The following is a 13,950-nucleotide window of genomic DNA, read 5'->3' on the forward strand; positions in this document are numbered from 1 at the left end:
TGGCTTCCACCGCCGTAGAACGGTCCAGACAAACTCAGCATGCTCCCCGGCGGTGTTTTGCCTTTGTTTCACAATGTGTGTGACGCAGACCAGAGTCACCCGGTTCCCCCGGACAGTCTGGATGCCATCATCCTCATATCTGTTCTTTCGGCGGTTGTTTCAGCCAAGACGCAGAAGGCTCTCAACAGGCTTCTGACGCCGGAGGCATGATGTTCCGTGCGATTATGGCCGCTGTGACCTGGCTCAGCTTTAAAAGAGGTCAGAGTCTGTCCGAACATTTCTACGTGAGACATGATCGGACCTGCGTTTACTTCGTCACGACAGATGAGCTGGAAATACTTTTCATTACGGTGGGACTGGAAAAGGCTCAGAACCTGGCGGGTCGCTGATCCCAAGGGAACCGAGGGAAGCATCGGACGCCGTACTGAGTTTGGATTCAGCCAGGAAATCAAAAGACGCTTGTGGCCAGCGCTGGGGCACCTGGAGCTTTTTCAGAAGAACACTCCCAAATGGGGTCTTGTTGGTGTTGGGAGGTTCGGGGACTCAGACTGGAACCTTTACCCTAGGAATAAGTGCTTTCGATCAAGATCCTAATGCCCATGCTTCATATTTGTGAAGGCCTTTAACATTGACTTTCTGCAAGTTTTTTCTTCCTTTGAGATTTCAAAGAATCTCTCTTGCCACTTTGTAATTTATCATAACTGAAGTGTTCATGGGAATCATGAATTTAAATTCTTAAAAAAATTTTTTTTAACATTTATTTATTTTGCAAAGAGAGACACAGAGTATGAGCAGGGGAGGGGCAGAGAGAAAGGGAGACACAGAATCTGAAGCAGGCTCCAGGCTCCAGGCTGTTAGCACAGAGCCTGACCTGAGGCTCAAATTCATGATCGGTGAGATCATGACCTGAGCCGAAGTGGGCCGCTTAACTGACTGAGCCATGCAGGCGTCCCTAAATTCTTTTCTTAAAAATGTTGATATTTTGAGGGGTGCCTGGGTGACTCAGTCGGTTAAGCATCTGACTTCAGCTCAGGTCATGATCTCATGGTTTCTGAGTTTGAGCCTGTGTCAGGCTCTGTGCTGACAGCGTGGAGCCTGGAGCCTGCTCCAGATTCTGTGTCTCCCTCCCTCTTTCTCTCTCTCACTCTCGCTCTCGCTCTCACTCTCTGCTCCTCTCCTGCCTGCACTCTCTCAAAATAAATAAACATTAAACAATAAAATGTTTCCATTTTGAGAGAGAGAGAATGAGCATGAGTGAGTGGGAGACAGGCAGAGAGGGGGAGAGAGGAAATCCCAGGCAGGCTCTGCACTGTCCGAGCAGAGCTGGACACGAGTCTCAGTCTCACAAACCATGAGATCATGACCTGAGCCGAGATCAGGGGTCCAACTGAGCCCTTAACCAACTGAGCCACCCAGGTGCCCCAGGAATCATGAACCCGAAAGGCATCAGGAATTTATTTCCATGCCAAAGTATTATGTATCATAAAGTACTATTTGGCTGTGAGTTGCATTAAATTACTTCGGAGTTCAAATCCCTGGGCAGTCGATACATACAAAGGTGAAAAAAATATCCTGTTCAGCTAGAAACATCAAGAAGAATCATCTTTCTTTAAATAGTTTCCTGACTCAAAAATATTGCTTTAAAGAGCATCAGAACGTGTCCTTGTTATGTATTTATTTGGTCATGGCCTCCACCTAACCTTAGTTCCATGGAGTTTTAAGCAGTGCTCTCCCCACCCCACCCAGCAAGTAACTTCTTTCTAAAAAATTAAAAGAATTTCATTAAAAAAAAATTTGCTGAGGGGCGCCTGGGTGGCTCAGTTGATCGGGAGTCCAATATCGGCTCAGGTCATGATCTTGAACTTTGTGAGTTCAAGCCCCACATCGGGTTCTGTGCTGACAGCGTGGAGCCTGGAGCCTGCTTCACATTCTGTGTCTCCTCCTCTCTCTGTTCCTCCCCCACTCACACTCTGTCTCTCTCTCTCAAAAATAAATAAAGATTTTAAAAAATTAAAAAAAATTTGCTGAGTGAACGAATGAGCGAATAAAGAAATGAATTCTCTCAGTCCCTCCCCATCCACACCCGCCTCCTCTAGGGTCTTCATATGCCTCCCCTCGCCCATATCTCATTCCAGCACCCCTATTTTCTGGCCTCTTCTGGTAGATCTGGGACGTGGCCGAGTACTTCCTCAGAGCCTCCCTCCTGCCTTGGTGACAAATGTCTCTCGGCCTTGGGAGCCAAGGAGGCTTCAAGCACCGGGCAGCCAAGCACGATACTCCCAAGTCTGCCCCCCGCCTCCAGTGCCAGGCAGATCCAGAAGATTCTCCTACCTCCAGTAGCTCCCTGGGGAGTCCATGGGGTTGCAGGTCGCCCTCTGACTGGCCCGCTGCCCTCTGCTTGTGTCCTGCAAACAAGTTCCCCAAAGACAGAGCCAGTTCCGGAGAAGCAAGTCACCCGCATCTCCTACTGGCACCGGTGCTAAAAACAGCAACATTTCCCCAAACTCAGCTGCACCTGTGGAGGCGAGAACACAAGGCGGCCTATTTTTAGCCGGTGACAGACGGTAAGGCAGGGGAGCTATAATTAGCCTCTTGCTCAAAGGGTGGAGTTTCCAACCCAATGCAAGGTGACAGCCCGGGGGTCCCCTCACCTCAGCATCTGTCTCTGGTATCGGGTGTGTGGGGGGAGCGGCTGCCCCCGGGAAGGCCCTGGGGTTCCCGGGAGTCCCGGGAAGGTGGCAAAGCCTCTGTGGGCGTTGTCCCCGCCACTGCTCCCTGTCGCGCTCCTCCGGGCCTGTCCGTTTGCAGAAGGCTCGATCCGTTGCCCGGATGGGAGTGCTGTCCCCCCACCGGGATGGCCCGGCCAGGCCAGGCCAGGGTGATCACGAGGCCCTGTCACACTGGTGTCAGGTTGGCAGGTCACGTCCCCCACTCATGGTCACCGAGCTGTGGCAGAGACCGAGGGGACCTCCCCAGGGTCCCTCTCTACGTCCCTCCCGGTAGCAGGGAAGCCGGCTGCCTAGGATCAAGACCACATTTCCCTTGTGACCCGCAGGTGGCCGCTGGGGTGGGGCCGGGAGAGAACGAGATGCAGGGTCATGTGCTAGAAGGACCCGCAGTTTCCCTGGTCGTCAGGTTGGTCGGTAGGTGCGCCTGCCTCCTCCGATTTCTATAAATTAGAAATGTTTCCAGTTGCCAAATTACAAGGAAAACCCGTAGGCCAAGGCAAAAAAGGGCTTATTGGCTCAGGCACGTGGAAGTTTCCAGAAAGAGCTGCCTCAGGCGCTGACTTAGGAAGAAGTGAGAAGCGAAGGGAGGAACTCTTTAACGAGGCACACGCTCACTCCAGCCGGGGTTCCAGACAGTTCTCTCCGGTTCCCGCGGTCCGCGCAGCGGTCCGGGGTCCGCGGGTGGCGGCCGCTCTGACCGGGACCGGAAGCTCAGGGACCATGGCGGACGGCGCGGGGGTGCGGATGGCCCACGGCAGGCAGGGACACCCTCCTGTCCGTCCGGGCTCAGCCTGAAGTTGTCCCTGGAGTCTGTTGGGAGCACGGCACCCGCGGCCGGGACCGGCGTCTCCACTCGGTCCGGGCTCAAGCCCGCGTCCACGCGGTCGCCGCGGTCCGGGGCTGACGTCTGTGCGGCCCTTCCGCCCCCACTTTCGGCCTCACACCGGTCACACTCTTGCTCTTCAGCTCCGGACTCCTCCCTGGTCCTCCTCCCCGGATTCCACCCTGGAGGCCGCGGAGAGGGGCGCGTTTCCCAGGTGACCCCTTGGCAGCGCCCACGAAGGTGTTTTGGGTGACTTCCCAGATGCCGGGTCCGCGGGCCACGTCTGCCACCTCCAGCATCAGGAGGTGCTGCTTCTCCCCTCCCCGCTGCCCAGCCCCCCTCCCGGGGGGAGCTCCGCAGCTCCCGCGGGGCGGCCTTCTTCCAGTCTGGGGGCCCCCGCCACACCCAAGTGGCTTTTCCAGATCATTTCCTGCCCTACGGAAGCCCCTCTGACGTCCCTGCTGGTGACAGGTGTCTTCTCCCCACCACACTCGTCCTGATGGTCACGGCCACTCCCTGGCTGCTCTCCGCCAGCATCGCGCCTGCGCCTTTCCCGCTGAGCTCACTTTTCCGCATGAGGGCCCCGTGAGGTGGGGCCTGTTTACCCATTTTACAGACGAGGAAGCTGAGTCCGGGGCAGGAGGAGGGATTGATTGGGGTGGGGAGTGGGGTTGCAGGGTGCTGCCTCACCCCGGGGCGCAGGCTCCTCACTGTTGTGCCCTGTTTTCCCTGTTTTCTTGAGATATCATTGAAATGCAATATTTTATTAGCTTTTGGTTCCAACATAATGATTTGGGGTATGTGTACATTGTGAAATCATCACCACAAAAAGTCTAGTTAACATCTGCCAGCACGCATAGCTACAAAAGGCTTTTCTTTCTTGTGATGAGAATTTTTATGTTCTCCCTTATTTAGCAGCTTTCAAATATACAATACTGTTTATATTCATACTGTATCATTAACGCTGTAAGTTACACCCCAGGACTTGTTTCTGTTACAACTGGAGGTTTGCATCTCTTGATGCCCTTTACCCATTTCACCAGTGCCTCCCTGCCCCCCGCTTACCTAATTTTAGTTACTTGCTGGCTATTAGCTCTGTTTTCCCCACATTCACACATCACCAGGATGATCCTTTAATATTTTTCTTTAAATAAGCGCATTTTTGTTTTCACCAAAAAACTTTCACTTGAAAAAAAATGATGTCAGCAGTTGCTGGAAAAGGATGGTGACCATAGAAATAAAGACAAGAAGCCTGCACTGAGGGGCTGCTTTCCACTGCGAGCCCGGGGGCCTGTTCTCTGTTTGGTCCAAAGGACGACAGGCAAGGCCCAGAGAGGGGCTGGGGGCATATTAGCCGCAAACCGTGGTGTTGTCATTGAGGTAATGGGAAGAAGTGGGGAGGAACCACTCTAGGATTCAGTGTCACCGGACACTACATCATCAGTTCCATGGTCACCTCATGTTTGCCATTCGGGAGGCCCTGGCCGGGAGGAGGGGCTGGAGGGCGGGTGTGGGGGCAGCAGCATCCCCCAGGCCCGAGAAGAGAGGAAGCAGTATAGAGAGAGGGGAGTGTAGAGAGAGGGCAGCGGAGGCTGGAGGTGGGCAGGAAGGGGCCAGAGGCCAAGGTCAGGAATTCCAAGGGGGACAAAGGGGGGCCGCTGGGAGGGTGACAAAGCCGGGGTGGAGGGGTCAGGTGAGTGCTGTGGAAGTCCATGTGGCCCTGGGAGGGGGACAGGGCTGGAAGACAATGAAGCCAGATGGGACAGCATGTGACCCAAGGGCCAGCCCCACTGTGTCACCTGCCCCTCCCCCTGAGCTCCCAGACACCTCTCCCCGGCAGGTGCCCAATGCCTCCTTCCGAGGCTGAGCTTGAGGGCTGAGTGGAGACTTTGAGTCTCCGTTTGCTGAACCCACACACCAGTGTCCAGGCAGGACCCCTTGGCCAGCTCAGGGGAAAGGGTGCGATGATGATCAGGGACAGCCTCGCCTGTCCCCTGTGCGGCGCCCGGGATTGGATTTCCGCAGCCTCGCCAGCCCTGAGAACCGCCCCGCTCTCCGGGCCAGGGACCCTCGCCACCCACCTGCCGCTGCTCTGATCGAATCCATTGACTCCTGTCGCTCAGCCCTTCCCTGAAACCTGAAAGACGGGATGGTTTCAATGATTTACTTATTTCAAGCCACCGGGTCATGGCTGAGAAGTCAATAGGCTCGAGTTTAGAAACGATTTCCCTTAATTACTCAGGCTCTCTAAAGAACAATGGAAAAACCATAAAACGAATTGAGCCCCGTGGAGATGAGGCCCGAAGCAGAGGATTGGGGTCTCTAAATTACCCACCCCCCTGCTTCTCTGGGGCCCAGGCAGGGTCTCCTGGATTCAGCTGGAGGTGGTGAGTATTGATAGAGCATCTCTACCACGTGGAGTCGTACTGAAAACAAAGTGGCCCTGACCTTCCCGGACGCCCTGGTCGAGGGCTGAAGGCTGGGGGCCGGGGTGGGTCCAGCAAGGCCTAACAGTCCTGCGACACAGTTAAGGCTTCATAGAGAGTGGACTAGACGATGTTGGGAGCAGAGCGGAGGTGAGCTGGGAAATGTACACCAGTCAGAGGTGATTTGATGTTTAAATATATTTTACAAATCACTCGTTTTTTTTTGGGGGGGTACAAAGGAAGCTTTCACAAGATAAAAAGAAAAGATTTGTGGAGGCTATACTCTGGTCATAATCTAATGACATTAAAACAAATAATAAAAAAATACCCACACTGGAAATATTCTGTGTCTTGACTGTGGCAACGCTTACCCTGGTGGACACGTTTGTCAGAGCTCATCTGGCTGGGTACTTAAAATGGATGCATTGCACTGGAAGGCATCCTTTCCCAAACAACTCCCAGATCAAAGCAGAAATCAAAACTACAATGATATTTGTAGAAAACGGTGAAAGGGAAAAGAGTTCATATCTGAATCGGGGACATAGGCAAGCTGGACTTGGAAGAAAATGCCTGTGTTATTCCAGAGGAAGGAGTATTGGTAAAGGCAGTTAGCTCTTTAGAAATAGGGGTGAGGACACCTGGGTGGCTCACTCAGTTAAGCATCTGAATTCAGCTCGGGTCATGATCTCACGGTTTGTGGGTTCGAGCCCCACGTCGGGCTCTGTGCTGACAGCTCAGAGCCTGGAGCCTGCTTGGGATTCCATGTCTCCCTCTCTCTCTGTCCCTCCCCTGCGCATGCTCTGTCTCTTTCTCTCTCTCAAAAACTAAATAAACATACAAAAATTAAAAAAAAAATAATGAAAATAGGGGGGAAAAAAGAGGAACAAAATAAACCAGAACAAAGCAGGGAGGGGGAATTAATAAGGATAGGGGCCCAAACCGAATACGCACACGGTCAGCATCTAGAAGATGAGTTTTCAGAGGAGCTGGGAAAGTAGGAACAAAGGTTAGGAAATGCAGTTTTCCATTTTAGGAGCTGGAAGGTTCTAGGCATAAGAGCGCTGTGTGGGGACCTGGGGGCGAAGGCTCTGACTCCAGGACAGTGAGCAGCTAGAGGCAGGGAAGCTAGGAGCTGACCTCTTCCTCCTCTTGGGTCTAAGAATTTCCTCAACTTCTCTAAATCATAGGGTTTGGGTGCTCGCCTTGCCCTGCCTCTGGGTTACGCAGGCCTGAGGGTGAAAACTTGAGAGGGTGGATGCATCTCCTTAAAGTCCCATCCTAACCAAAGACGTCTGAGGTCTGGTGGGGTCTGTGATGAACTTGTACGCTGTCTGGAGTGGTTGAGACAAGGCTGTCTGGATTCCCCAAAACGGGAAAGCACAAGGAAATGGGGGAGGGGGGATGGGGAACTCCAGCCCGGGGGGCGCCAGCCCAGCCAGGTCCTTGGAAGACTGCGGGTCCAGCTGCCCTGATTGGGACATGACAAGGCAGGAAGGCAGGAGGTGAGCCCAGAACCAGGACTTGGAGAAGCGAGGGCCAGAGGGGCTCCCCTAGAGAAAGGGTACCAGGAGCCTAACACCCTTGGCAGGTGGGGGCTCACCTTTAAAAAATGTCTTCCCCAGTCAAAATCCCGCTCGGAGTAAAAATATATTGGAATATAACCTCCGTAAGAAAAGGGCCCAGATCACGAATGCACACTTAATGAATCATTTCAAGGCGAGGTATGCACACCAGTACGCAGCCCCTCCCCTCATGAAGGCGCGTCATGGCCGGTAGATAGCGGTCATCTGCGTGCACTCCCTGAGTGGCGTCTTTGTCCTCTGGACCCCAGAGAGCCTCTGCCTCTCCCACTTGTTCCACTTGGGTATTCAATGTGCAGCTTTACACACTGGACTTCCTGAAATGAGACCTATCTGCATTTTTAGAGTCTTCTTAAAATTACTTTTAATTGTTTTTTATTATTTTAGAGAGAGAGAGCACAAGCAAGGGAGAGGGACAGGGGGAGAGAGGGAGAGAGAGAATCTCGAGCAGGCTCCACTCTAGCATGGAGCCCAACGAGGGGCTCCATCCCATGACCCTGGAATCATGACCTGAGCCAAAATCAAGAGTCGGGCACTCACCTGACTGAGCCACCCAGGGGCCCTGCATTTTTAGGTTTTAATTTCATCTTGATTCTACCCTGCTGGCTGCACATGCTCCAAAGCACAGAACGTGGTGCAGGAAATCCGGAAGGGATGGACTTCTTTGTTTCGACCGCTGGAGGAAAAGCCACCCAGGAAGTTGGCCAGAAAAGGCAGGAGCTCAGCTGTCATGGGTTAGAGGGCCAGGCGGCCAACAGCGGGGACGTCGGACACACACGCCCCAGGATGGCGGCTGGGTGGCCTGGCGCTGCTTCCCGGGAGCCCCGAACGGGCTAGGACTCACAGGTGGGTGCCGTCAGGGCTCAAGGGACAGGGCTGAGCTGGCTCAGGAGTGCAAGGGTCAGGCAGACCCCACCATGAGAGGAGATCAGCTCCGTGCCCATCGTCCCAGCTTCCCGCCCCCTCCCCCTGCCCCTCTCTCTGTACGTTTTGCCTCAGTAAGGAAATAGATTATGGTTTCCGAAGGCAACTGCAATGTCTTCCTTCCCGGTGGACAGCCGAGCAAAGAATTAATTTGGAGTTTTGCAATGTCGCGGGGCCTCTCTCATTAACTGACTCCCATTGTCTCTTGGAAGCCCTGGTAACTTGGTTTAATGATCTCACATCTTTGAAAAATGCTTCGTGTGTCTCCCTGCACCAGCGATCTGCAGTCTGCTGGCGGCTGTGGGTCCCTTGTCCTTGGCCTGCGCTCCCAGGCCTCCTTCCCTCCCTGTCCCTGTCCTGGGCTCTGTTCTCGGCTCTCCATCTGCCCCAATCCCTTGCCGTATCTTCTGTCCTCTCTGCACCCCTTTGCTCCCCGAATCCCCGTGTTCTATTCTACTAAAGATTCTACCCAGTCATACTTGTTGAAAACAAAGAAAACGCGGGGGCGTTTGGGTGACTCAGTTGGTTAAGTATCTGATCTTGGCTCAGGTCATGATCTCATGGTTCGTGAGGTCGAGCCCCATGTCAGGCTCTGTGCTGACAGTGCAGAGCCTAGAGCCAGCCTCTGATTCTGTCTCTCTCTCTCTCTCTCTGCTCCTCCCCTACTCGCTCTCCCCCCTCCCCCCAAAATTAAAAAACCATGGAAATAATGAGGATCCCTATGTTTTTATCAAAAGTCGTTGCCTGATGGTTTACGTTTGGGAGGAGGGGAGGGGCAGGCAGGGAGGGACCCTGGGGCAAGCCCTGGCCTGTGCAGTTGAAACAATGGTGCTCGACCACTTCATTCTCAGCAACAAACGTAGAAGAAGGGGACCTTTCCCTTCTCGCTGTGGCCCCTGGTTATGTGTGATGCTGGGAGAGAGGTTCACACCTCCTCGTGCCTGCAGAACTCATGTAAAGCAAGAAGTTTGTTCACTTCAAAGTGAAGACAAAATTCTATATGAAGAAGTCCGTATGAAAGACCATATTGTATCCCAAACCTTCAGAACTCCGTCTCATGCAAATGTCGGTTTGTTCCCCAGGGTCCTTGACCTCCTTTTATTCAAATCTGCAGGAAAGGGAACCAGCAACAGCGGTGGGACTGGGGAAGAGCCAAGCTCAAGGTGACCTTGGGATCAAGCTCTGCAAAGCACACCTACCGTGGTCCCTCCCCACCTTGGTCAGGGCTGAGGCAAAGGCTGGGACAGAAGACAGAGTCTGTCTTGAGAGCTCAGTGGGGAGGAGGGCTGGCTCTTCTAGATGGTTGCAGGAGGTGGTAAGGGCTTGATCACAGGCTCAGCAGGATTAGCACAGGGGCTCCATTCAGAGATAAAGGAAGGTAAACTAAGTTAGGACCGTGTATCAGTCAGCTGTTGCTATGTAACAAATACCTACTCCCACTGCAAATCTAGTAGCCTAAAGCAACACGCATTTACTACCTCATTCAGTTTTTGAGGCTCAGAATTCTGGGAGCAGCTGAATCTGGGGAGTTTTGGCTCAGCGTCTCCACGAGGCTGTGGTGAAGCTATACCTTGGGGACCGTGTTTTCAAAGTCCTGCCAGAGCTGGAGAAGTCTCCCTACATGGCCATTGGCAGAGGCTTCACGCCCTCACCACATGGCCTCTGTGCCACATGGCTACAGAGAGAGAGACAGGCAGAGAGACAGAGACACAAGGAGACTGAGAGAGAAGCCGCAGCCTTTAATAGCCTACTGTTGGAAGTGGCAGGCCACCCCTTCTGCCAGGTGCTGTTGGCCATACACACCGAATATGGGAGGGGATATCAGAGTGCCAGGAGGGGGGACCACTGGAGGCTAATACCACAGGCTGGATGTCTCTCTTTTATTTAGGAAGTATTTATTTATTAAGCCCCCTGCCACCCCCAGGCAGCACTGCGCTCTCTGGGGATTCATCAGGAAACAAACAGACCAGGTCTCTGCCTCAGGGGGTTCGCATTTTAGAAAAGAGGCAGACAAGATACAAATACAGACCTAATATGTCTCATGAGATGCGGATTTTTTCCGCATCTTTAACATCTCTAAAATTGGCATATGTCTTACCAGTTGATGCTATGTCAGAGTATACTTGACCGTGTTTTTATTTTCCTCTCTCCAGGGAAGACCACAAATGCCTCCTTTAAGAAGATGAGTTTAGGGGCACCTGAGTGGCTCAGTTGGTTGGGCAGCCAGCTTTGGCTCAGGGTGTGATCTCACGGTTGGTGGGTTCGAGCCCCGTGTCAGGCTCTGTGCTGACCGCTCGGAGCCTGGAGCCTGCTTCCGATTTTGTGTCTCCCTCTCTCTCTGCCCCTCCCCCACTCATGCTCTATTTCTCTCTGTCTCAATAATTAAAAAAATTAACAAAATTTTTTAAATAAAAAGAAAGAGATGAGTTTAATGAAGAGGACGTTAAATGACCATTAACAGTGGGGCTGGGGTATGGGATCCGGGGGAGGGTGTGGTGCTGTCCGCAGGGAGCAGTTGGACAGAGCCTTTGGGCAAAGAGGAGAGGCAGCCACATACCTGGAAGCCGGGTTGAACTTCAGACCGGGGAGGGGCCTGGCAGGAACTGTGGGCGTTGAGGATCGCCCCAGCCTAGCACGGAGGAGGCACGAAATACATGTTCCAGGCTCTCTCTGATCCTGTCCTCAATCTCTGGGGCCAGTTCTCACCTGGGAGAATCCAGGGGGCACTGAGGACCAGGGGGCTGTGTGAGGTCAGCCTCGGAGGGCGGGGGGTGGGGGGAGGGCGCACTGAGCAGGTGGAGAAGGGCAGAGGACAGGTGTGGCCAAGCAAGAATGTGATTGGCCAGTGGGATAAAAGCAGAGTGAGTGAGAGAGGGTGACAGCCCAGGGAGGCAATCAGAAAAGGCCACTCTGTGAAGTCACGGCTGAGCTAAGACACAGGGACACCTGGGCCACTCCCAGGGAGGGCACCCGGGCTGGTGTGAACGTGCACAAGGGAGCAGGTGCTCCTGAGTGGAGTGGGCATGAGATGCGAGGCCAGGGATAAAGTCAGGAAGTTGGGAAGATTCTGGACGGGGAGCAGGGCCTTGTGGGCCACGGTGAGGAGCTTGGGTTTGTCTCAGGGGTGGCTGGAGCCGCTGGGGGTTTTGAGCAGACATAGTTTGAAAGGAGAGCGGGTTGGGTTTATGGTTCAATTGAAAATGATGTGAAAGGGAGACAGGAGTCAAGAGCAAGTCCAAGGTCATGTTACATAGACCCTACGGAGATGTGCTCACAACATTAGACGTCAGTAACTACGATTTACAATTAATAGTAGTTGGGGGACTCTGTGAGTGTCCAGGCACTCTTTAGAATGTTCTAAAGTGGAAAACAAAACTCAGCAACGTGGACGCTCTGCACCCCGCGCCACATAAGATGTGTGCTTTAATAGGCAACATGTATTGTTGAAGCTGACCCATGGCGATCTGGGCACTGGGAAATGACCACTGTCGGCTGCAAACCTGAAGCGTGTTGGCATCGGTGGGAAATGGGATGTTAAAACAGGAAGGTGCAGTGCACTGGGCTGAGTGAGCGACGTGGTCATGTAGCCCTGGCAAGCAGCAGGAGGAGGAGTCCCGGGGTCCCACCAGCCCCGCGCTGGGTGCAATGACAGCATCCAGACCACCGTGGGCTCCCTGGGGAAGCAGGGCCGTACCAGGCAGAGGGGCTCAGGTGTGCGTGTCAGGTGAGCAGGTACTGAGCAGATGAGAGAAGGGAGGTCAGCAAGATCACCTCAGGGGCCCCAACAGGTGATGGGGATGGGCAGGCAAGATGGGTGGTCAAGGGAGGAGATTCTGGACAAAGGCCCTGGAAGATGTGACGCTCTAGAGCCATTTGTATCCATTAAGGCCCCTTGACTGCAGTGACAGATGCCTCACTCAACTCAGACAGGTAGGGGGCAGCCCCGTGGGGTGTCCTTCGGCCCAGGGGGGCTGGGGCCAGGCATGGAAAGGGGACTTCTAGCAGCAGGGACTCTGGGGAGCCTGGTCCATGTGCTGCCTCTGGAATTCATGACACTAGCACCCTCTGTCTTTGGACTTGAAGGATGAGGAACCACAGAGCCATTGTAACCTCATCATGTCACACACGAGGATCGAGGATCGGGAGGCCCAAAGTCACGGGGTCAGCAAGTGGCAGAGGGAGGGTGTGCCTGCAAGCCCATAGACATCCAGACTTGGGATTTTTCTACTGCAACTGACTTTCCCTAACGTCAGGCATCCCCGAGTTACTTTCATGACCCTTATCATTTGCATTATACTATCTCTTCTCTTTATTAAATTTCTTCTTTAAATCTACTTACTTGAAATTTTTTTTCCTAAGAGAGAGAGAGAGAGCTTGAGCAGGGGAGGGGCAGAGGGAGAGAGGATCCCAAGCAGCCTCCATGCCCAGCCCGGGAGCCTGGCAGCGGGGCTCCTTCTCACCACCGTGAGATCACGCCCGGAGTGGAAATCATGAGTCAGACGCTTAACTGAGCCACCCACATGCCCCTATTTACTTGAACTTTTTATTCATGAGTGTAGGGCTAGTTTTATTTTGGGCTGATACACATCGAATGCTCTTTGCTCTGAGAATAAGTAGCATTGATCTGAGAAGGATCCAAATAGTCTTTAGAGGTAGATATGCTGCATTTTGGTAAACCCTGTATCATAATCAGGGTACTTTCCTCGCAGGCGGCTGATGCAAACTGAATATTTGTTCTGTTGAACAATAGTTCTTTGTTTTGTTCGAAGAAAAGCAGATAAACCAAGTCCAGGTGGGTGTGGGGGGATTGGAGGTAATGAGGTCTGAGAGGTGGGCGTGGGGGGCTGGATGGGGAGGGCTTTATCCTCTGAGGCAGTTGGGGGCCCGGAAGTGTGGCTAAAGGGCGGGGGTTCGTGATCTGACCCAGGTCCTGGCAGGATCCTCCCGCGGCAGTAGGGAAGATAGACCACAGAGGCGGAGTCACAAGCAGGGAGACCTGGGAGTCTGATGCTGCTCATGGAGGTGGAGAGAGCAGGTTGGGGTCTGGGCTGTGATTTTCATCTTGTCCTGTGTCCTCAGTCACGGACGCTCATTCTCAGAGCCTAAGAGGGTTTGGGGGTCAGGGACCACGGGGCCCCTGTGGGCGGTGGGTCAGGGTGTTGGTAACCCCTCCCCCTCAGGGCAGATCACAGGGCTGGGGGACCCATTGGGCATAGTCCTCAGGGCATGGAGCAGGTGTTGGCAGGGGGGAGACAGAGAGATCCCAGAGCTGAATCGCTGGGCATCCCCACCCTCCGCCCCACGCCTGGATTAAACTTGCTGCAGCAGATCCCCTTTTTAAGTCGGTGGAAGATTGATGATTTCATTATTTGTGGCACTCGGCAATAAATCTGGGAGTTTTCAGCTAAAGCGAGCACTTTCCCGAGTTGTGTCTTCACGGGACTGTTATTCATCATGTCCAATCTCTC

General features: G+C 53.5%; 2 long non-coding RNA genes across 2 annotated transcripts; one reads left to right on the forward strand and one right to left on the reverse strand.

The window, feature by feature from the left end:
* Window positions 1-259: 259 nt before the first annotated feature.
* On the reverse strand, window positions 260-11,220 carry LOC115274659. The gene is made up of 3 exons (XR_003901209.1): window positions 11,040-11,220; window positions 2,332-2,515; window positions 260-562 (listed from the first exon to the last, which is right to left on the reverse strand). It is a non-coding gene; the product is annotated as an uncharacterized LOC115274659 (long non-coding RNA).
* A 231-nt stretch (window positions 11,221-11,451) lies between these two features.
* On the forward strand, window positions 11,452-12,816 carry LOC115274795. The gene is made up of 2 exons (XR_003901256.1): window positions 11,452-11,580; window positions 12,566-12,816. It is a non-coding gene; the product is annotated as an uncharacterized LOC115274795 (long non-coding RNA).
* Window positions 12,817-13,950: the final 1,134 nt, after the last annotated feature.

This window comes from Suricata suricatta, chromosome 12, assembly GCF_006229205.1.
Source record: "Suricata suricatta isolate VVHF042 chromosome 12, meerkat_22Aug2017_6uvM2_HiC, whole genome shotgun sequence".
NCBI classification, from domain to species: Eukaryota; Metazoa; Chordata; class Mammalia; order Carnivora; family Herpestidae; genus Suricata; species Suricata suricatta.